The 23,636-nt window shown below is 36.7% G+C and overlaps 1 protein-coding gene across 3 annotated transcripts in view; it reads right to left on the bottom strand.

The window, feature by feature from the left end:
• Positions 1-23,636, bottom strand: part of SYT1 (synaptotagmin 1) — a 567,791-nt gene that overhangs the window by 447,930 nt on the left and 96,225 nt on the right. For all 3 annotated transcript variants that reach the window (XM_059683704.1, XM_059683702.1, XM_059683701.1), the window contains exon 2: positions 236-357. The gene's annotated coding sequence lies outside the window, so the exon portion shown is untranslated. The remainder of the gene's footprint in view (positions 1-235; positions 358-23,636) is intronic.

Raw genomic sequence — 23,636 nt, 5'->3', positions numbered from 1 at the left:
AATGACCAGTTCCCCATCAACTAAATTTGCACTTCAAGGGTATTAATACTAGTAATAATTACAAAAGATATTTACTTTAATATCATAAAATCAGCTTAAAAGTAAGAGATACAAACCTCTGATCTTCTGTGCAAATGCCCTACCACCACCATATGTCACAAAATATGTATAAGGATGGGGCTGGGGGGAGATGATCATCAAAAAAACTATCAAAGTTTCTGTTTTATCCAAATACCTTAATCAGACAGTTGCAGCACAATTTCCAGGAATGAAGCAATAGGCAAATGGACAGTCTCTCGATCTGAATCCAGGCGTTTGTCACTCAAGTTCTTGCTAGTTCTTGTTTTCCTGTTTTCCCTTGAGAGAGAATAAAAGAAATAATCCATCACAATGCTGGCCTGCAATTCTGCACTTGCTTTTACTACTAACTGGGCATAGAGAGTTCTGATTATTTATGCAGCCCATTCATTATTCACATCCTGCTCTAGCCTCCTTAATTCCATGTTGTGCTAGGTGCTCCGGGCTAAGAATCAATACACGTGAATCATGCTGGCATAAAGAAAAATCCAGAAGGATGAATGTTTCAAAAAAGCGAATTCTTCACGTTTCTTCTGACATACTAGTATCCTGTCCAAAGGCATTGGTCTGCAGAGCAGAAGTAGCATGCACTGCCATAGCAGTGCCCAGAGGAATTACCCACTGGGGGAATTATCTCTAAGCAATTCACACTTTGTTTTGCTAACAAGACTCTTTGTTAGGATACTGAAGTGCTATCCATCTCTGGCAGGGTTCTCCCACCTTTTAGAATTATTGAAAAGCTAACTGAGTCTATTTTGACTTGTGAATCTCTTTGTAAGCAACAGCAGTGCCACCGTGCTAATAAAATGGAAAGGTATTGCTATTTACCTAGGAAGGGCATTGAAATACAGCACATACAAATGCATCTGACTTGCAGAGCGGTTCTATCTTACTATTTTAATAGTTCCCTTCCTCCCTTGCTTCTTCTGTTCTTTTCTCCTCTCTCCCCCTCTTCTTGCTCTTCCATTGTTTTCTTTCCTTCTCCCTTTTATTGTTTTATTTAATGCACCCCTTAATGCATTTATCTACTTTCTTATATAGAGAAACCTACTTCCTTATATTTTAGGGTTTTAAATAATGATTGTAGAATATGAAATCCCCAAACTCTCAGTACGGTGGCATAATTCATTCACAAATGTAGAAACACAAAGAGGGAGATTTATGTTATCAGCTGAATCTTGTAGTCCTAATTAAGACTGGAGACTGCATATTCCAGTAGCTCTTATCCTAATCAGACCATTCCGCTCTCTTTACAGTTTCAGTTTCAATTCTCTGGAGGGAGCTAACATAGCAACACCCTGTAGGACTCAGGTTTTTCCTACAAGATAAATACACATGCAATCTCCTGCAGCTTTCATTATATTCTGAATAGAATTTTGTAGTTTTTCTGCAGCTATAAGGAGTCCTATTTGCCAACTGATAGAACAGAATCCTTATGGCTTAAATCCATGTAGGAAAATCTGAGGGTTTACTAGGTTTGGGAAAACCTTAGTTGTTGGTTTAAATAAATAGGTGTTGCCTACAAGAACTTTGTTCCCTGTGTGGCTTCTGAGCTCCAGTTTGCCTTGTTTCCATTATAAGTGGCTATTTATTATCTGTGATTCAGTCACTGCACATTAATTGACTGTCTATATTGACCTCTTTTTCTTTTTCTTTTTTGGCCAGATCTTGGGGATAAAAAAGGGAAAGATAGTTCCTTGCCTCTGAAAAAAGAGTTGGGGAGACAGATAAAGAAATGAAATAGAATGTTACTACAAATTGAAAAGTGCCACATGGAGATTTAGGATATGCTAGGCACTGAAGGATTCTCCCTCTCCTCAAGGAGAATCCTAATTTCTCATTTCAAAAGATGTGCAAAACATCACTGACACTGTGTCCTTGCGTGTGTGTGTGTGTGTGTGTGTGTGTGTGTGTCCTTCAGAGTATTGGGCATGAGATGATCAAATAATAACATCCTGAAATTCTTTCATAGTTTACACATTGTGACTTTTCACAATTGGATCCTTTTTTCAACAATGATTCCAAGCATAAAGTGGTTTCTCCTGCCAGGGAGCAGTTAAAGCCTTTCCCCATGGCCACAGGTCCCAAAAAGTATTTGATTACTCAAAAAGCACAGCCAATCGGAGTCATTTTCTACATGTTGGAAAGAATACGAGTTAGAAATATATTCCCATTCTGGATGCCAAATAGCGAAGATTAAAAACCATCTGTCATTGGGACAATGAGCCTACAAGCAAGCAGCAGACTTCCAGCAGAGCCTGGGGCAGGCCCCACGCGTGATGCAGACTGAGAAACACGAGATTCAACTAGACCCATTTGCTCAGTCACATGGTATAAAGGCTATTACCAGCTCCCACCAGAACCCACTTTGCCATGAGTTGCATAAAACCATGTGCTGTAAGCTGAAGACGTTTTTGATAGAAATTCATTCTTTCTCTCAGAAACAATTTTCTAAATGCTTATTTGTGTCAGGCAAAGGAAAGCAACAGCTACCTCAGTGCCCCCTCACTTCACCCCAAGGAGCCTTCAGGCTAATGAAAGACAGAGATAGATAATACACAAAGAGTATATGCAATTATATAATTCCTTACATTGTGATGGGTTCTAAAAAGGACATATAAAGATACTAGGAAAGTGAGAGCAGGGGCCCTCATCCAGAATTCCATGTAGAAACCACATTTATGAATTAGCTGTGTTTGAAGGTATATTGGGAGCTAGGGGCGGTGGGTAAAGTGGTGGATTCAAGATGAAACAATATGTCTGTGAAGTCCTGAGGCAGAAAATAAGCTTTATAGGTTTGAAAAGCAACAACGAAAATGGTGACTGTGGTTGGATATAGTGAATATGGAGAAACACGAAGCATGTCAATGCTGGAGGCAGGCCTGGGTGAGCCTCTGCTGAGGCTCCAGCTGAGGGGACCATGGGAGGCCACTGAAGGATCTAGTCCCTCTAGTTACACTTAGAATAATGGTGTGGAGTTATGGGTGGGTGGCGACATTTGCCATGATTCAAAAAAACAACAACTATTTTACCTATTACCAGGAGTAAAAATTATCATATTAATTTAAAAATTAGTTTTCAGGCTCCCTGATGTTCAGTTGGTTGATTTTTTTTAACTGATAAGTAATGCTGTGCTGCTCTTCGTACTGTTCTTCATAGTGCTTATCATTGTTTTGCATGTATACTTGTTTCCTCTTCTCTGCTCCATCACCTCTTTAAAAACTTCTAAGAGCTAAAGTTCTTTTCATTTTGGTTTATTAATGCATAACTGGGGCCTAGAACATCACTTGGCACAGAACAGTAGTAGTTCCACAAATACTTCTTGAATGTATAAATGCATGGGTAATTTAGAAAATGGTCTCCGAGATGCTAACAATCATTTAATGTTACTCTTCCCCTAAGTTACTTTCATGATAGGTCAACTTTGCATGGTAAACTATAGCACTTTTGACTAATAAAATGTGCTCCTGCTGATTTGTCATGAAAAACAGTATTTAGAGTTACAGCTTATGGGAAAAGCATACATAAACCAATTTGGGTTAAGCAAATGTATAAAAAATAAAACATGAAAGCAAAATACATTTTGTCCTAACTAAGATACTTCTCTTAGACTTTGTACTTAAAATTTTATAATATTAAAAGATGATATTGTATGGCATATATATATATATAAATATATAAATTCATGAAAGCTTATAGACAAAAATAACACCTAAGTCAGAAATTTATAGACAAAAATAACACCTAAGTCAGAAATTTTATAGTACTGTGTTCTCAGAGTGAAATGTTTCTAATATATTAATTGTTTTCTTCCATTTAACATATGTACTATATATTTTATTAGGTTATATATAAATAGTTTTAATATAACAAATAGCTTAAATAATCTAGAGGGATATGCTTAAGATACAGTTTTCTAATAAAAACTGCCAAACGTTATTTGCTTATGATGTTTTATGTATTTTGACTTATGTGTATCTTCATTTTTTATTGTGTAATTTTTAAAAGGCTAATTTGAGTAATGTTCAAATATGGACAATTAACTTTATAGTAATCAATGTAGGTTAAAAGATTCAGTGAACCTTGATAAATGACTAGTTTATGATGAATTACCTCAAGTTTTTGACCTTATGTATAAGCAAATCAGCTGATATAACAGCAAATTATCCAAGACATGAATATTTAAAGAATAATTACATTAGAATATTCTTTGGGCCAAGAAGCTCTAAATGATATTTGCATAAGAAGAATCTTGTTTGCAGTGGGCAAAGGCAAAAAGTGGGGGAGAAGCTAGTAGAACTAGGCTTTTACTTACAGCATTCAAAAAAATTTTTCCCAGTTAAAAAAATAAATTAGGGGAAAATGTTTGCAAACTGTATTAGAAGAATAGAGTGCAAAAGTCCTTTAGGAATGACCTAGCTCTTGGTTTCATTACCTATTGATGGAGACCGTAGCTCCAAGATGTCTGTATACCTCCTGAGATATTACGTAGAATTGTATGCATTTATATATTTGTGCATCTTCACCAGATTCTCAAAAGGAGTCAATAATTCCCCTCATTGAAGGAGAACCAAGATGGCGGCGATATAGGCAGACGTGTCCCAGGTCGTGTCCGGGAGCAAATGGAACGAGCAGCTGGAGCTAGTAACACTCACACCGAATTGGCGAAATTGCTCAGCTGGTGAGAGGGTTTACAGCCAGGAAGAGCAGAACTCCCCTGGTAAGGTAAAAAAAAAAAAAAACAGGGATTTGGGCAGGAAAGTTTGCCAGACCTCTGAGCCCAGAGAGTCGGAGGGAGACCGCGTGGCAGACAGCCGCGTCCCTTGGGACAGGCACAGCCCCTGACGGGGGAAAGGAGAACCGCGGGATTCCTGGCGCCGCCAGGGAAATTGAGAGCTGGGTTCTGTGATCACGGAGGACTGAGCCTAAAGGGGGCAGCCTGAAGAGCTGACCTGACCATGCAGTCCCGGTAAGAGAAGAAGCGTACAGAAACCAAGCCTTCCCCGTTTCCGCGGCCGGCATTTGTTTGTTTGTTTTCACTGAATCCTGTTCATGGGACATTTCGGATACAGACACTCACCTGTGCTGAAGAGAGGGAGAGTGTGCTGGGGAGTGGAATCTGGGGAGAGACTGGGGAAAGAGGGGGAGCCGGGAGAGGTGGTAGTGAATTGAGTGCTGAGACACCCCTGAGCCCAGGACTGGGGCAGCCACCCGCTCCTGAGAGGGAGTCTCCTCCCCCCAGCCCCCAGGCAAGGAGCACAGCCACACCCAGATTCCACCCTGTACGAGATCAAGGATTAAGATAACCTGATCAGTCCCTGGGAGTTAACAGGGTCTGGCCTATAGGGGGATTTTCAATCCCAGCAACAACATAGCGCCTGTAACTAACTATTACGCAGTCAGCTCTGGGCAGTGAACTTCCACTGGACAGAGAGGCCCTATAGCCTCAGAGGCCAACCCCAGAACACTGCCACCCAGAGGCTGACCCACAAACTGACTCTTTGCTAAACACAAAATAAGGCAGTCTGGGAAATAAATGCGGCATGCTTTAAAATAAGGACTGTGGTTTACAACACAGAGGAACAGTATATCGCAGGGAAACTCAACACTCTCCTGAATACCTGGAAGGTCTAAGGCGAGCCAGACTGAAGAATAGAAGAAACGAAGGACCTTCACTACTGCAATTTTTTTTTCTTTTTTCACTTTTTAACTAAGAAACCAATTTTTTTTTCATTCTTTTTTTTTCTGTTCTTTTTTTTTTTCTTTCTTTCTTTTCTTCTTTTTCCATCACCTGATTTTACCCTTTTAATTACTACCTTCTTATTTTAAAACAGTATTATTACTGCTACCATTTTACCATTTTTTAAAGTGCCATTTTATTTTTTCTTTATTTTATTTTGGGATTAGTGTTCACCATTCTATTTTCATCGTTATATTATTGGTTGTTTCTAGTTTGCATTCATATCCAGGGAGCTGTTGCTGGAATTTGTTGGGATTAATGGCTGTTCTATAGGAATATTCTCCTCATATAAAAAGTCTCTTCCCTCTTCCACTTCATTCTCTCTTTTCGCTCTTTTTTTTTTTTTTTTCTTTTCTCGCTTTTATTTTCCCCCTTCCTTTTTCCCAATTTCATTTTTGCACTCCCTTTTTTTGGTCCCTACTTTTCTTTTCCTTTTTCTCTTTTATCTTTTTCTCTTCCTTCTTCCTTATCCCCTAATTCTCTTAATTCAGGTGGTCACCTTTAATTGGGGTTATTAATATCGTGAATATATTTGTGTATAGTGCCTGGTACGTGGTGCCTTGTTGTGTTGTATTTTGTGCCTTTAAATCAACGCAGCAGATCCAAGCAACAGCAACCTCCTGAGCACCTCATCCTCTGCTGAGGAACAGCAGCTGTACATGAAACCTCACCCCACCAGCCGGAAGAGCCACCACAGCTGTGAACAGCACCCACCAGAGGAGCTGCTGCCAACTGAAGAGCAGCTGCTACCACAACCGCCCGAAGAGCAACCACAGACCAAGGAGTCACTGCCACCAAGGGAGCAACCACTGAACAACTCAACGTCTAGATATGTCAGTGAGATCAAACATGGGTAGACAAAGAAACCCCCAAAGGAAAGAGAAGGAGGACTCTCCAGAAAAGCAGCTAAGTAATACAGAGGCATGCAACATGACAGATAAAGAATTCAGAATAAGGACCCTAGAGTGCATAAACCGGATGGAGGAAAAAATCGACAACCTCTGCAAGAAGCAAGAAGAAACAGATGAAAAAATCGATAACATATGGAAGAAGCTAGAAGAAACAGATGAAAAAATCGATAACATATGGAAGAAGCTAGAAGAAACAGATGAAAAAATCAACAACCTAAGTAAGACCCAAGAAGAAATGAAGAGTGATATAGCTGCAATGAAAAACTCCATTGAAAGTATCAACAGTAGACTAGGAGAAGCGGAGGACCGAATAAGTGAATTAGAAGACAAGGAAGCAAAACACACCCAAAATGTACTGCAATTGGAGAAAAAAATTAAAAGACAGGAGGAGAGCCTAAGGGAGCTTTGGGACAACATGAAACGAAACAACATACGAATAATAGGAGTACCAGAACAACAGAAGGATGAACAAGAATTAGAAAACCTACTCGAAGAAATAATATCAGAAAACTTTCCTGAGGTGGGGAAGAAAAAAGTCACACAAGCCCAGAGAGTCCCAAACAAGGTGAACCCGAAAAGACCCACACCAAGACACATCATAATCACCATGGCAAATGTTCAGGACAAAGAGAGAATCTTACAGGCTGCAAGAGAGAGACGGAAAGTTACATACAAGGGATCTCCCATTAGATTGTCAAATGACTTCTCAACAGAAACACATCAGGCCAGAAAAGAATGGACGGAAATTTACAAAGTGATGCAAAGCAAAGGACTGAATCCAAGAATACTCTATCCAGCAAGGCTATCATTCAAACTTGAAGGGGAAATAAGAAGCTTCACAGACAAAAAAAGACTAAGGGAGTTTGTCACCACCAAGCCAGCAATGCAAGGAATGCTAAAGGGACTGGTATAAAAAGAAGAAATAAAAAGCTCAGAAAGAAAACAGCCACACACACACACAAAAAGAAATGGCTACAAACAAGTACCTTTCAATAATAACTTTAAACGTAAACGGACTAAATGCTCCAACCAAAAGACATCGAGTGGCTGAATGGATAAAAAAACATGACCCATACATCTGCTGTCTACAAGAAACCCACCTCATTAGAAGGGACTCACACAGACTGAAAGTGAAAGGATGGAAAAATATCTTTCAGGCAAATGGAAAGGAAAAGAAAGCTGGGGTAGCAATACTTATATCGGACAAAATAGACCTCAAAGTGAAGGCCTTAACAAGAGATAAGGAAGGCCACTTCATAATACTAAAGGGATCAATACAACAAGAAGATATAACCCTGGTAAACATATATGCACCCAATGTAGGAGCACCCAAATTCATAAAAAAACTCCTGGAAAATATCAAAGGAGAGATCGACAACAATACAATCATAGTAGGGGACTTTAATACACCATTGACAGCACTGGATAAGTCCTATAGACAAACAATCAGCAAAGATACAGCAATCCTAAATGACTCACTAGATCAGATGGACTTAATAGACATCTTCAGAACACTTCACCCCAAAGCCAGAGAATATACGTTCTTCTCAGGTGCTCATGGGACATATTCAAAAATAGACCACATATTGGGTCACAAGCAAAGTATCCCCAAATTCAAGAAGATTGAAATCATAAAAAGCGTCTTCGCAGACCACGATGGCATAATATTAGAAATAAACTACAATAAAAACAACCCAAAATACTCAAACACATGGAAGCTGAATAGCATGCTATTAAATATTGATTGGGTTACCAATGAGATCAAAGAAGAAATTAAAAACATCCTGGAAACTAATGACAATGAAAACACAACAATCCAAAACCTATGGGACACATTGAAAGCAGTCCTGAGAGGGAAGTTTATAGCTCTACAGGCCTATCTCAAAAAACAAGAAAAAATGGTAGTAAATCATCTAACTCTACAACTCAAAGAATTAGAAAGAGAGCAACAAGAAAACCCCAGAGTGAGCAGAAGGAAGGAGATAATAAAGATTAGAGCAGAAATAAATGACATAGAGACCAAAAAAACAATACAGAAAATCAATGAAACCAAGAGCTGGTTCTTTGAAAGGATAAACAAGATTGATAAACCTCTAGCCAGACTCACCAAGAAGCAGAGAGAGAGGACCCAAATAAATAAAATCAGAAACGATAGAGGCGAAATAACAACAGACCCCACAGGAATACAAATGATTGTTAAAAAATACTATGGACAGCTTTACTCCAACAAACTAGACAACCTGGAGGAAATGGACAAATTCCTAGAAAAATACAGCATTCCAAAACTCAATCAGGAAGAATCTAAAAATCTCAACAGGCCAATAACTATGGAAGAAATTGAAGCAGTCATCAAAAAGCTTCCATCAAACAAAAGCCCAGGACCAGACGGCTTCACAGGGGAGTTTTACCAAACATTCAAGAACTAAAACCTATCCTCCTCAGACTACTACAAAAAATTCAAGAGGAAGGAACACTTCCAAGCTCATTCTATGAAGCCAGCATCACCCTAATACCAAAACCAGGTAAAGACAACACAATGAAAGAGAATTACAGGCCAATATCCCTCATGAACATAGATGCCAAAATCCTCAACAAAATCTTAGCAAATCGGATCCAGCAGTACATCAGAAAGATCATACACCATGACCAAGTAGGATTTATACCAGGGATGCAAGGATGGTACAATATCCGCAAATCAATAAACGTGATACATCACATAAACAAATTGAAAGAAAAAAACCACATGGTCATATCAATTGATGCAGAAAAAGCATTTGACAAAATTCAACACCCATTTTTGATAAAAACTCTCAGCAAGGTGGGAGTAGAAGGATCATACCTCAACATAATAAAAGCCATATATGACAGGCCCACAGCCAACATCATACTCAACGGACAAAAACTAACACCATTTCCCCTAAGAACAGGAACAAGACAGGGATGCCCCCTCTCACCACTCCTGTTCAACATAGTACTGGAAGTGTTAGCCATTGCAATTCGGCAAGAAGAAGAAATAAAAGGCATCCAAATTGGAAAAGAGGAAGTAAAACTGTCCTTATTTGCAGACGACATGATATTATACATACAAAACCCTAGAGATTCCATCAAAAAGCTACTAGACTTAATACATGAATTTGGCAATGTAGCAGGATACAAAATTAACCCCAAGAAATCTGAGGCATTTCTATACACCAATAGTGAACTTTCAGAAAGAGAGATTATAAAAACAATCCCGTTTACCATTGCACCGAAAAAACTAAGCTACCTAGGAATAAACTTAACTAAAGAGGTAAAAGACCTCTACTCAGAAAACTACAGGACGTTGAAAAAAGACATAGAGGAAGACATAAACAGATGGAAGAACATACCGTGTTCATGGATTGGTAGAATCAACATCATCAAAATGTCCATACTACCCAAAACAATCTATAAATTCAACGCACTTCCCATTAAAGTACCAACAGCATACTTCAGAGATCTAGAACGAACTTTCCAAAAATTCATCTGGAATAAAAAAAGACCCCGAATAGCTGCAGCAATCCTGAAAAAGAACAAAGTAGGTGGGATCTCAATACCAGATATCAAGTTGTATTACAAAGCCACTGTTCTCAAAACTGCCTGGTACTGGCACAAGAATAGGCATATAGATCAATGGAATAGAATAGAGAGCCCAGAAATCGGCCCGAACCAATATGCTCAATTAATATTTGACAAAGGAGGCAAGAACATACAATGGAGCCAAGATAGTCTCTTCAATAAATGGTGTTGGGAAAATTGGACAGATATATGCAAGAAAATGAAACTAGACCACCAACTTACACCATACACAAAAATAAACTCAAAATGGATAAAGGACTTAAATGTACGACAGGATACCATAAAAATTCTAGAAGAATCCAAAGGCAAGAAAATCTCAGACATATGCCGAAGCAATTTCTTCACTGATACAGCTCCTAGGGCACTTGAAACTAAAGAAAAAATGAACAAATGGGACTACATCAAAATAAAAAGCTTCTGCACAGCAAAAGAAACCATCAACAAAACAACGAGAAAACCCACTGTGTGGGAAAACATATTTGCCAATGACACATCTGATAAGGGCCTAATCTCCAAAATTTATAGGGAACTCATACAACTTAACAAAAGAAAGATAAACAATCCAATCAAAAAATGGGCAAAGGACCTAAATAGACACCTTTCAAAAGAGGACATTCAGAAAGCCAAGAGACATATGAAAACATGCTCAAAGTCACTAATCATCCGAGAGATGCAAATCAAAACAGCAATGAGGTACCATCTCACACCTGTCAGACTGGCTATCATCAACAAATCAACAAACGACAAGTGCTGGAGAGGATGTGGAGAAAAAGGAACACTTGTGCACTGCTGGTGGGAATGCAGACTGGTGCAGCCACTATGGAAGACAGTATGGAGTTTCCTTAAAAAACTGAAAATGGAACTCCCATTTGACCCTGTGATCCCACTTCTAGGAATATATCCCAAGAAACCAGAAACACCAATCAGAAAGGATATATGCACCCCTATGTTCATAGCAGCACAATTCACCATAGCTAAGATCTGGAAACAGCCTAAGTGTCCATCAGTAGATGAATGGATTAGAAAACAGTGGTACATCTACACGATGGAATACTATGCTGCTGTAAAAAGGAAGGAACTCTTACCATTTGCAACGTCATGGATGGAACTGGAGAGCATTATGCTAAGTGAAATAAGCCAGTCAATAAAGGAAAAATACCACATGATCTCACTCATTCGTGGACAATAGAGACCATTATAAACTTTTGAACAATAATAGATACAGAGGCAGAGCTGCCTCAAACAGATTGTCGAGCTGCAGCGGGAAGGCCGGGGAGGGTTGGGGGGCAGGAGGTAGGGGGGTAAGAGATCAACTAAAGGACTTGTATGCATGCATATCAGCATAACCAATGGACATAAGACACTGGGTGATAGGGGAGGCTAGGGGACTGTCTAGGGCGGGGGGATAAAATGGATACATATGTAATACCCTTTGTAATACTTTAAGCAATAAAAAAAAAAAAGTTCAAACAAAAAAAAAAAATAAATAATTCCCCTCATTGGTAAAATATTCAAAATAAAAATTCACTTGCCCAAGTTCTTACATTCATATCTTTTTATTCTCAACCCAATGACTGAAAAGTGCCATTTTCATCATAGACTTTCTAGTTCCTTGCTACAATGCAAGTCCAAGTCAAACCAACATAGCCCTTTAATTCTAAGAACACAATATTAAAATATCTTAAAATACTCAGAAAATCAAGTTTTTGCTTTATTATTAGAATAAGGTTTGTTTGGATTTTTTTAAAAGCAAAATTGTTAGGGAAAAATCCTTCACCATAATTAGTCAATGTGAGATGAAAGCCACAGAAACTTTATATTAATTTTCTTTGTGAATTGATCAGAAAAAAAACAAATTTGAAAAGCTTGGCTCTCTTGTCTAATTTAATCCATACAACAATGCATCTACTTTCATCATTTTTCTCTCTCTAAAATCTTAGCATAGAATACACTGTGGATTTTGCCAGCCTGATTTTGTTCAATTGATTGTCTTCAGTGTCTTTATTCCTTTGTTAGCATGAATGAATATATTTCTTTTATAAATTTATTTTCAAGTTTGATTTTAAATTATTCAAAAGAGGTTTAGACTTCTTTATGAGATAAATTAGTTAGGAAATAAATCTAGACTAGAAATTTGCAAAAACTAGCATCATGCACTTAATCTATTGACCATTGTTATTCACATGATCTATATAAGCAATAGTTGATCATTGTGGGAACTTTGATATGAAGTTCAGGTCAAAACCATTGGAAGAATAAACTTAGGCAAAGAACACAAGCATGGAAAGAATATATTTATATTATTATAATGTGTTTGGGTAGACTAAAGCCAAAGTAATTAATTTTATGGCACTAATTTTTAGTTATTATGCTTGTTTCAAAATATAGTCCTTTAATAAATTTTCAATAAAACATGATTTATTAACATTTATACATTTAATACATTTAAGCTTTAAATAGTTTGAAATAATATTTATATCATGACTAGAGGCTCAGTGCACGAATTCATGCACATTGAAAGAAAATTAATTAGAAGAAATATTTTAGAGGCTGGGGAGGGACTGCAGGAGGGTTACAGGGCATGTCCAGCTAGTCTTGTCCACTTCTGAATGGCTGGACCCCAGCAGCAAGCTAACCTACTGGTCAGAGTGTCTGCATCCTGGTGATCAGTGTGCATCATAGTGACTGGTCGAGTGGTCAACCAAAAGGTTGATCTATTGGTCAGACACTTAGCATATTAAGGCTTTTATATAGAGAGATTATTTATAATGCTTACTATTTTGCTATAAATCTAATCTAGGAATCAATGAATGGAATCTTGCATGGGAAAAAATGAGTGACATTTACAGTAAAGAACTGGATTGATCTTTCAAAGACTTATTTTTTTAGTTGTCATTGGGTTCTGTCTTCAGAAAACTGGAGTTCAAATCCAGGCTTCAGCACTTCCTAGCTATAATTATCAATTTCCTCATCTAAAAATACCCAAACACCTGAATATTATAATTCTCCAATAGTGTTGTTGTGAGCATTGGTTAAATTAATTTAATTACAATGTTAGCACATAATAAGCCCTATTGAACTGGCTATTGTTAGTGCTACTCTTATTGATATAATTATTCTTTTTAATATAAAGTTAACAACAATTCAAATTTGAAAACACTATAGCCTAGGCCCTAGAGATTTCCATTCTTAAACACTGAAAGCACATATAATTATGGTATACTTGTGTGTACATCTCATCACTGAACTAATTGTTATTCATAGTTTTTTATGCACCTGTCATATTTCCTTATCTTGTCTCTAGGTTCTTGAGGGCCAGAAATGCCATACTAATTTGTTTTTTCCTTTTACTTATACCCTAGCTCTCCCATCATCTCTCTTCTATATCAACACGTACATATTGAGCAGCTACATGGAAGGTACTTTTGTAGGCTTGAAGGCACAGGAACAAGCAAGACAGATAATGTCTTAACCTTCATGTTGCTTAAGCTTTATAAAATCCAATTAAAACTGTATTACCTTTTGCTAAATTTAATCCCAACCCCAATGCTGAAGTACTAAATACAAAAATAAAGACATGAACAAATATATGTAGTGAATATATTTATAATGCAAGAAATTGTAAAAGATGTAAACTTTCATAAAAAGGCAACAAAATCATAAAAATTTAACTACAATCATGAAGGCAGAGTATACTGACATTGGTTGAATGGCAATATACTATTAACAAAGTAAATAAAATTAAGCTTTCTTAATGTAAATAATAATAATAATAGTTATACCACCATAAAATTTTTTTATAATTTACAGATGGACTATATACTTTGATGAGAAAAGAAGACATCAATAAACAAATAAATATAGTAAATCATAAAAAAATCAATGTTTGATTTATGGTATAAGTTTATCTTGACCAAAATATTTAGCACATCCTACATTTTTTATGTCACATTGGCCATATCTAAAAAACCTAGATATGAGAAAAACCAAGGCAATCACAAGTACAACTCAATAGGAAAAGAAAGCCTCTATTGAAATAGTTTGTTCATGCCCTAACCGGTTTGGCTCAGTGGATAGAGTGTCGGCCTGCAGACTGAAGAGTTCCAGGTTCGATTCCGCTCAAGGGCATGTACCTTGGTTGCAGGCACATCCCCAGTAGAGGGTGTGCAGGAGGCAGCTGATCGATGTTTCTCTCTCATCGATGTTTCTAACTCTCTATCCCTCTCCCTTCCTCTCTGTAAAAAATCAATAAAATATATAAAAAATAGTTTGTTCATATAATAGTAACCAAAACCTTTTGTTTTAAACTACATAAACTACCTATTTTTAAAAATGACATATCTTCTATGTATTATTTGGGCAATATAAGATAAATAAAAGACAACTGTATCATTCTACACAGTTTGGCTCAATGGATAGAGTTTTTGGACTGAAGGGTCCTGGGTTTGATTCTGGTCAAGGGCATAGTCCTCGCTTGCAAGATTGATCCCCCAGCCCTGGTTGGGGCATGTTCGGGAGGCAATCAATCGAAATGTCTCTCTCACATCAATGTTTCACTCTCTCTGTCTCTCTCCCCACTTCCACTCTGTCAAAAAATCAATGGGAAAATATCCTTAGTGAGGCTTAACAAAACAAGCAAACAACAAACAAAAAGACAACTATATCAATCTCAATTGAACAATTAAATTAAAATTTTACCTGTTTCTTAAATCAAATGTAAAAGCACATAATTTACAATGATTAAAGCTATGGAAAAAATCACTAACATTTTGAGTCCACCAATTATATTGGAGAAAGGGAGAGTAGGATATTTATTTTTAATCCCTAGAATTATTTTACATTTGTAAAAGCACTATGAACTTAAAAAGAAGCCAGGAAAAAAAGAAAACTAAAGCTAGAAAATTTAGAAAGTTTAAAACCAAACCAAGTGAATGATTTATGATATACAGAGGAAATTTTGGAATATGTAACATTTTTAAAAATCAAGCTTCTTTAATTATTTTCACATTCTTTAAAATATGTACATATAAACTAATGAAATATGTTTACTTTGAAAACTCTTAGAACATTAGGCACTTCAAAGTAAGAAAATGTATTTTCTAAACCTACTGTATTAGACTATACTTATTTTAATCTGAAGCCATTGTAATGAACACAATGTCTTGTACAAAGAGATAAACAATCAATATCTCCTGGCAGACAACTTTGGATAAGTTATCTAGTGATCTGCAAACCTCACGTTTCATGTAGCATTGAAAGCTAGTGGGGAGCATATCATTTATCAAGCCCTTAGTACCGTATGAGGAAGATGATACTATTATTCCCACAGAAATAGAATGATTATACAACTTGTTCAAGGCCACACTAGTAGTGAGAGGTTAAACTGAGGTTTGGACCCCAGCTATCAGTCTTTTAGGCTTATGCTCATTTACTTAAATTCTGCTGTATTTCTTAGTGTATGGCTAAAAGACAAGTGGGCCTAGCAAACTTGGCTCACTTTTGTAATACTACTAAGATAGTCTAGGGTATGAAATGGGCATATGGTGCTGACAAATGGTTTTAAGTTATGCAAAGATCTTTGCATTTTCTTTTCAAACTGGAAATGCCTAAAACTTACACTCCTCCCTCCACCACATTGTTTCCTCTCTTTCTCACGTGGTCATGTATTCATTCGTTTAATTGCATTTACTGGAGGCTTACAATGGACTAAACACAAATATATATGATAGTTATTTTAGTAAGAACATCATATGAAGTCATCTATGCTTCCTTCCCTCTTTCTGTAATCAGGAACAATTCTATCCATTCTTTTTTCTTAGTGTATCTAGTAACAAATTGCCTTTTTCTCTCCATTTCCACCATTGATGCACTCAGACCACTGACTCAGGTGTTTACCAATTTATACCTGGCTTAAAGCAATAACCTCTGAAGAAATCTTCCACCTCTAATCCATCCTACAGACTAACATCAGATTAATTTTCCAAAATACTTGAGGATATAGCATTATTACAATCACATTGACATGGTTCCTGTACAGTCTGGATTAGGTGTCCTGCTTAATTGTTTGAGGGCCCCACAGACTGGGCAAGTATTCAGTAATCATGTATTGCATTAGGCATGCAGTACAGATCCTTTCAGGTCTATTTTCCTTCCGAATTCAGAGAAAATTAAGAGGTGATATGAGTTATTCTTTTCATCTTTGTTATTAATATACATGGCACATGTTGAGATTCACAGATGAACTTTTCAATGAATTGGTGTAAAATATACATCCTCTCAAACTAATGTCACCCTGCTTCCTTGGTCATTGCCCATAACATATTCCCTCTATACATTTCAGAGATTCCAAACTTTATTTTATTGGGGGTTGCAGTGGAGAGTATAGAACCGAATGAGACTCTCATGACTCAATAAAAATTCACATACATGCAATATATTGTTTGTGCTTTTAAGAGATAAAAAAAAAAACAATCTGAAACTCAAAATGGACTCCTACACTACAGACCTTAAGAATCCTTACTCTTTTCCTTCGATATTTCTGTTTCCTTCGGTTTATAAACAAGTCCAATTTTCTCCACACTAAGCCAAAATATTCATTCCACAGCCCTTTTAGCCTATACTGACATTTCTCCTTTTTACTATGGAACCTTCATAGTAAACTTTTCTGCATTTACTTCCATGTATCTATTAGATCCTTAGCAATCTGGCATTTCCATTCATTCTACTAACGTCACCATGAACCTCAGGACTGTGAAATCCAACACCTAAACTCAGTGTTCAGCTTCTCTACCGCAGTGTGGCTGTTCAGCACCATTCCACTGTCTGAAAACTTTGGTCGTGTGTCAATACACACATTTTCACGGCTTTTGTATTTCTGTATTTTATTTTAGTATCTTTTTCTGCTTATTCTTCCTTTACCATATCCACGTTTAAACCTCCAAGGTTTTATCCTCAGCTCTCTGTTCCTAAATGTGGACTCTAATAGTGTCACCATTACTGCTATGCAGATTACTCATAACACTACATCGTTAGCACTGTCCTCTTTACTACTCTCTACCAGTGGTTCTCAACCTTCCTAATGCCATGCCCCTTTAATACAGTTCCTCATGTTGTGGTGACCCCCAACCATAAAATTATTTTCATTGCTACTTCATAGATGTAATTTTGCTGCTGTTATGAATCCTAATGTAAATATCTGATATGCAGGCTGTATTTTCTTTTTTAAAAAATATATTTTATTGATTTTTTTAAAGAGAGGAAGGGAGAGGGATAGAGAGTTAGAAACATTGATGAGAGAGAAACATCAATCAGCTGTCTCCTGCACACCCCCTACTGGGGATGTGTCCGCAACCAAGGTACATGCCCTTGACCGGAATCGAACCTGGGACCCTTCAGTCCGCAGGCCGACGCTCTATCCACTGAGCCAAACCAGTTAGGGCTGCAGGCTGTATTTTCATTGTTCGAGACCCACAGGTTGAGAACCCCTGCAAGACCCAAATTTTCTCCTAATGGCTATCTACCTATCCATGTCCTGCTAGTATATGAAACTCACAAATCTCAAATGAAATGTGGCCTATTTCCCTCAGAGATTTCCTTATTTTGTGTTCCCTAGTTCAATTATAAACTCATATTTTTAGGTCTGAAGGGAAAACTGTGGCAGGTCCTTCTTTAAAAATTTTAGCTAGCCTACTTTTGCTGAATTAAAATTCTTCAAAAGTATTCCTCATTGTCATTCACATCTCCCAGAATCCACCCCAAACCCCATTCATCTGAGTGGGGATCATTCCTTTGTAACCCAGAGCATCACAGGCTCCTCTATAAATGTGACACTAACACTACTGCTCCGCACTGGCATATTTACTTGCTCCTCCTTCCTCCCCCCCCCCCCCCCGAGACTGTGATGTCCCACAGGCAGGGAGCATGTGTCTACTATACCTAGTTCATCAAAGGACTTAATTCATTGCTATAGGAACTCACTTTTTTTTTAAATGAAGAACTACGTGAGAAAAATTGAGTTAGAAAGGTGTTTCTATCTTCCAAACTATTAAATATGTTTAGTTAATCACTCAAGAAATGAGCACTGACTTTGCAGACCACTGTATTTTGAGATTCTGCATACATTTAAGTTATTAACAAAATATTTTTTTAATTCCTAAAATCCATGCCATTATTTAAATGCCATTACTTAAAAGAGAAAATCTGGAAAGGCTAAAGGTTAGAAAGAAATCTAAATAAATGGATGCAAACTGGGTTAAAACACCAATCATTTATTTCCTTACCATTTCTTCTTCCATTATTAGCAAAACTCCCAACAAAGCATGTAAGGGGTCGAGTTGCTATTTTTATTGAGATTAAACTGTAAAATAAAGTATATACAAGATTTTTATAATTATTTAAATTAAATTAAATTGAAATTATGTGACATTTTTTAAACCACTCTGGACTGCAGTTCTTCCCAAACTTGGGCTTTAGTTAGTTTTGCAAAATCACCAGTAGCTGTTTCTCTGTTTCTTGAATATCGTAGTTCAAACTCTTTAGAACATTCCTCAGAAACAAAAACACTTAACATAGTCTCTCTGATCATGGCATAACATCCAAATACACTTACTGTTCTAAAGAACATGAAAGTGTTTCCAACTCTTATCTCACTTTTCCACAGAGTTTCTTCCTAATGTATGTAGCTGCAACTGCATTTTTATTAGTTTGAAACAGGGTAGAACTCAGCAGCATTTAGTGATGGGCACACATTTTCTTAAGAAGCTCAGATATCTGCTGTTCTATAATAAGAATTAAATTATATGTTTGATTGACTGTTTCTTTTTAGGTATCTCTTGTAAGAATCATCCATCAGAATTATTACATCTCATCTGGGTTCATATAGAAAAGTCTCTAGTGTAATACACCCTCATTTTTATTTTAAGGTAGCAGCATCAATTCATCAACAATGTGTTTGTAATAACAGTTGGGTGAAAAAGGATTTAAGATCATTTGATTAAACCAATATTTTATGGAAGGAAGTTTTTTATTATAACTACTCTTAAATAAGATAATAATTTCAAAACTCTAAGCAAACATCTTAATGTACCTCAACTCCTAGGTTTCCCACCACTGTACCTTTAGTGAAGGAGTCTTAATATTGATTTTATTAGTCCTTAAAATTAACTAAGCACAATACAGTAGATATAAATTAAAAGGTGCTGCCCTAACCGGGTTGGCTCAGTGGATAGGGTGTCGGCCTGTGGACTCAAGGATCCCAGGTTTGATTCCAGTCAAGGGCATGTATCTTGGTTGCGGGCACATCCCCAGTAGGGAGTGTGCAGGAGGTAGCTGATCAATGTTTCTAAATCTCTATCCCTCTTCCTTCCTCTCTGTAAAAAATCAATAAAATATATTAAAAAAATAAACTCATGCTAATTTCACATCATTTATTTTTAGAAAAAGGTGCTGAAATAAAAGGAGACATATGTACTATTTGTAATACTTTAAACAATAAAATAAAATAAAATAAATTAAAAGGTTGCTAACATTCTTATTCATTCATTACCATGTTCATCCAACTACCATTTATTGAGGGCCTATTATGTGCCAGGCACTGTGCTAGTTATGAAGGTATAGCTATGAAGAGATATACCTCCTGCTGGCCTACAAGAAGAGGACAATAGAGAAAAGGCAGAGTTTGATGCAGGAAATATAAGAGATACAAAGTACAAAATAGACTTACAATTGGCAGGGGAGTGATGACTTCAAATGTTATGCAGCGGTGAATAAGGTTGACTATCAAGCTTACTTAAACTAACATTAGTGTTTAGCAAAACATTATTCAAGAAATGATTAGCTTCGTACTATAATGGACTTCATGGTCTCGAACAACAAAATCTTTTGAGCTGCCTGTCATTAAAAAAACAAAACAGCTTCAACGGGTTTGGCTCAGTGGATAGAGCGTCGGCCTGCGGACTGAAAGGTCCCAGGTTCGATTCCGGTCAAGGGCATGTACCTGGGTTGCGGGCATATCCCCAGTGGGGGATGTGCAGGAGGCGGCTGATCGATGTTTCTCTCTCATCGATGTTTCTGACTCTCTCTCTCTCTCCCTTCCTCTCTGTAAAAAATCAATAATATATATATATATATATAAAACTCTGACTTTCTTAACCAATAAACTGTGATGCTATGTTCTAGCTCCATTTTGAAAAATTAATATTTTCTCTATGAAAGCAAAAGGAAATTCACCATAATAGACAAACTACATATTATAACCTCTAATTATTCTTTACTGATTAATTTCTCAACTATATAGAAGGTCAAATCTCAATAAATTAACAGAGTAAACTTGGAGTAAATTGCTACTAAAACACAGAGCCCATACATAAATATTCTTGTCAGTAGTTAATTATGATAAGAAACACTTTCTCAGTTTGGATGAGTATTTTAAATTTAAAATGGTTGCCACCATTGTTTCAGGATGTATGTAGGATATATCCTTTAAATATACACACATACACAAAACCTTCCTGAAGTTTTCTTTCTAGTAAAGAAAGGGAGAGGGGTATTAAGTCACTTACTCCTCAAGATGATTTAATGATGAAGATGCTATTATTATTCTATTTTTACAGGCAAGGAAACTAAGACACAAGGAGGTTAAATATATTCCCCAACATAGATATAAAAGGTAGATGAGTCAGGATTCAAATTCCAGTGTCATGCCTCCAATTTCTTTGAGGACTTTGTATATTATATTAAACTAGTGGCCTAGTGCAAAAATTCGTGCATGGGGGTGTGTCCTTCAGCCCAGCCTACACCCTCTCCAATCTGGCACCCCTCGGGGGACATCCCTCTCACAATCTGGGACCACTGACTTCTAACCGCTCACCTTCCTGCCTGCCCGATAGCCCCTAACCACTCTGCCTGCCAGCGTGCTCGCCCCCAACTGCCCCCCCACTAGCCTTCTCACCCCCAAATGCCCCCCCTGCCAGCCTGCTTGCCCCCAACTGCCCTCCCTGGCCAGTCTCCCGGAAGGTCTCCTGGTTTAATTAGCATATTATCCTTTTATTAGTATAGATTGTTCTAGATATTTCTCAGAATGCTATTTCACTTGTGTGATATATTAACTATACAAAAACACAAAACCTGGCATTCCAGCAATGTTAGTAATCCATTACTACTAATGTATTTCTCCCTAAGTCACTACACATCATGTTTCATATAGAAAAATAAAACCTAAGTTCAATATGAAGAAGAGCAACCTTATTTTATCTTAATTTCTAATACTATGGGAGTTTCCATTGTTACCCATACACCTTGACCTTACACCACCTAGCTGTACACCAAAAACTCATTTATTTTCAGCCAAAGACAATATGAGTATGACCTTGAAATTTTGAAACACAAGAAAATGAAATTGATCTGCTAGATGACCATAGAGCAAATAGACAATACATTTGCGTTTCTCTCTCTCTCTCTCTCTCTCTCTCTCTCTCTCTCTCTCTCTCTCACTCCCTGTATTTATCCATAAATACACGCATAATATCATAATATCTTGGCAGAAAATAAAATGTATGGTCCCATAAAATTGTTAGGTGAAGGGCAAGGAAAGATTATTTTCTTCTAGGTCATTATAAAGGTGTAGTTCACGGACACCAAGACTACCATGAGACCAACTAAACAACTATATGACAAATAAGCATTTACTACTCCCTGAAGTCCAACCAGTTACTATTCCACTCAACATATACTGACAAAACCTAAATAGTGCTTGGAAATTAACCGAGCAATACTTTTCTCACCTTTTGAATTCTGATCCTGCTGGTAATCAGGGTACCACCTTAAAATGACATGTTGCATACTAACTGGACAAGACTAAATAGAATTCCTACATTGTTGCTAAACCCTCAAAAAATGATGTTTTTCCCTGTTAAGCTATTTCAAAATATCTTAGAAATTGCTTAACTGTCACTTTAAGTTGAAGCAGCATTTAAAGTTATCAAGAAACACTTCTTTTATGGGAGAATGGATAAAAAAAAACTAGAAATGTGAAATTATAAAATTGAAAAGAAAATCTCAAAGGCATATGAACTCAGCACATGCATTCACAGTTTTCCCATCTTCAAGGCTCAGATAAAGATTTTAATTAGCTCCCTTGAAAACTGTTGTTAATGCTAAAATAAAAATTCCATCATCACTTTCTTTTCAGATAGTACTCAGGATACCGTGCCCAAAATAGCGTTTAAATTCCTGATTAACATTGCAATGAAAGAGTGGAGAAATATAATGCAGGCAATATTGTATTAGTTTAAGTGCATTTTTAGAAAATAAATCTTTAACATTTAGCACTTATTACTGCACACATATAGGTGAGTTACATATTTTATTTTTCTCTCACATGCTAATATTTAACAAAATCTCAAATGAAAAATACACATTTGAAGTTTTTTATAATAACAAACATGAAATCATTGAAAACATGCTTTAGGGTAATTATTACATGAACAACAAACTGATAAAACCAAATTAGGTTCAATATTGAGATATATTTATTTACATATATTCTTTCTTATCTGTCTGTCATCTATCTATTTCTATGTATATTCCTACCATAATGAAGGGTGGACAGATTCATATAATATTCATAATATGCTATTAATTTTAATAATTTAATTATTATGGTGTATTTTGGCATAAAATTTATATTAAATAAAAGAAAAATATGAAATGCATTCACATTGGAGCACATAAATAATGGAAGATGGTGTTTGATTTAATTCTGAAGCTGTAATTTGCAACAGCCTTACTTTCATGGTCAAGGTGACTTCTAGATATGCTGAGTGAATCCTTACACAGAACTGTACCAAAGAGAAAACAACATGTGTCAACCCTGTGGGTGGAGGTGACATGCAATTTAAAATGTCTAATTACACATTTCACCTTAGCTAAACATCCTGAAAGATGGCATGATCTAATTGCAGATTAATGCATTATTTCTCTAAGGCCACAAATGAAGTAGCTAGAGGAAATCACTCTCTCATTCTCTACATAGTTGAAAATTTCTATTAAATGTCTTTGTTTGCTATACGCATCTGAATCATTCTCCTGCATATGACTGACCCCAAAATATAACTGTCTAAATATTACTGGACATTGAAATATCGTTAAGGATTGTCTTTGAAATTTGAATAGTTAAAAATCATCCCTGGCTAGAAACCCAAAGCAAACCTGGCTAGAGCTCATGTAAATCTGATACACTGTCTTCACTCTTTCCAGTCTCTCCCATATATTCCTACTTGCTACTCTCCCTTTCCATGCCCCACTCCCATTTC

This window comes from Myotis daubentonii, chromosome 2 (genome assembly GCF_963259705.1).
Source record: "Myotis daubentonii chromosome 2, mMyoDau2.1, whole genome shotgun sequence".
In the NCBI taxonomy this organism is placed as follows: Eukaryota; Metazoa; Chordata; class Mammalia; order Chiroptera; family Vespertilionidae; genus Myotis; species Myotis daubentonii.
The sequence above is the reverse complement of the archived record's forward strand: the minus strand, read 5'-3'. Positions and strand labels throughout refer to the sequence as shown.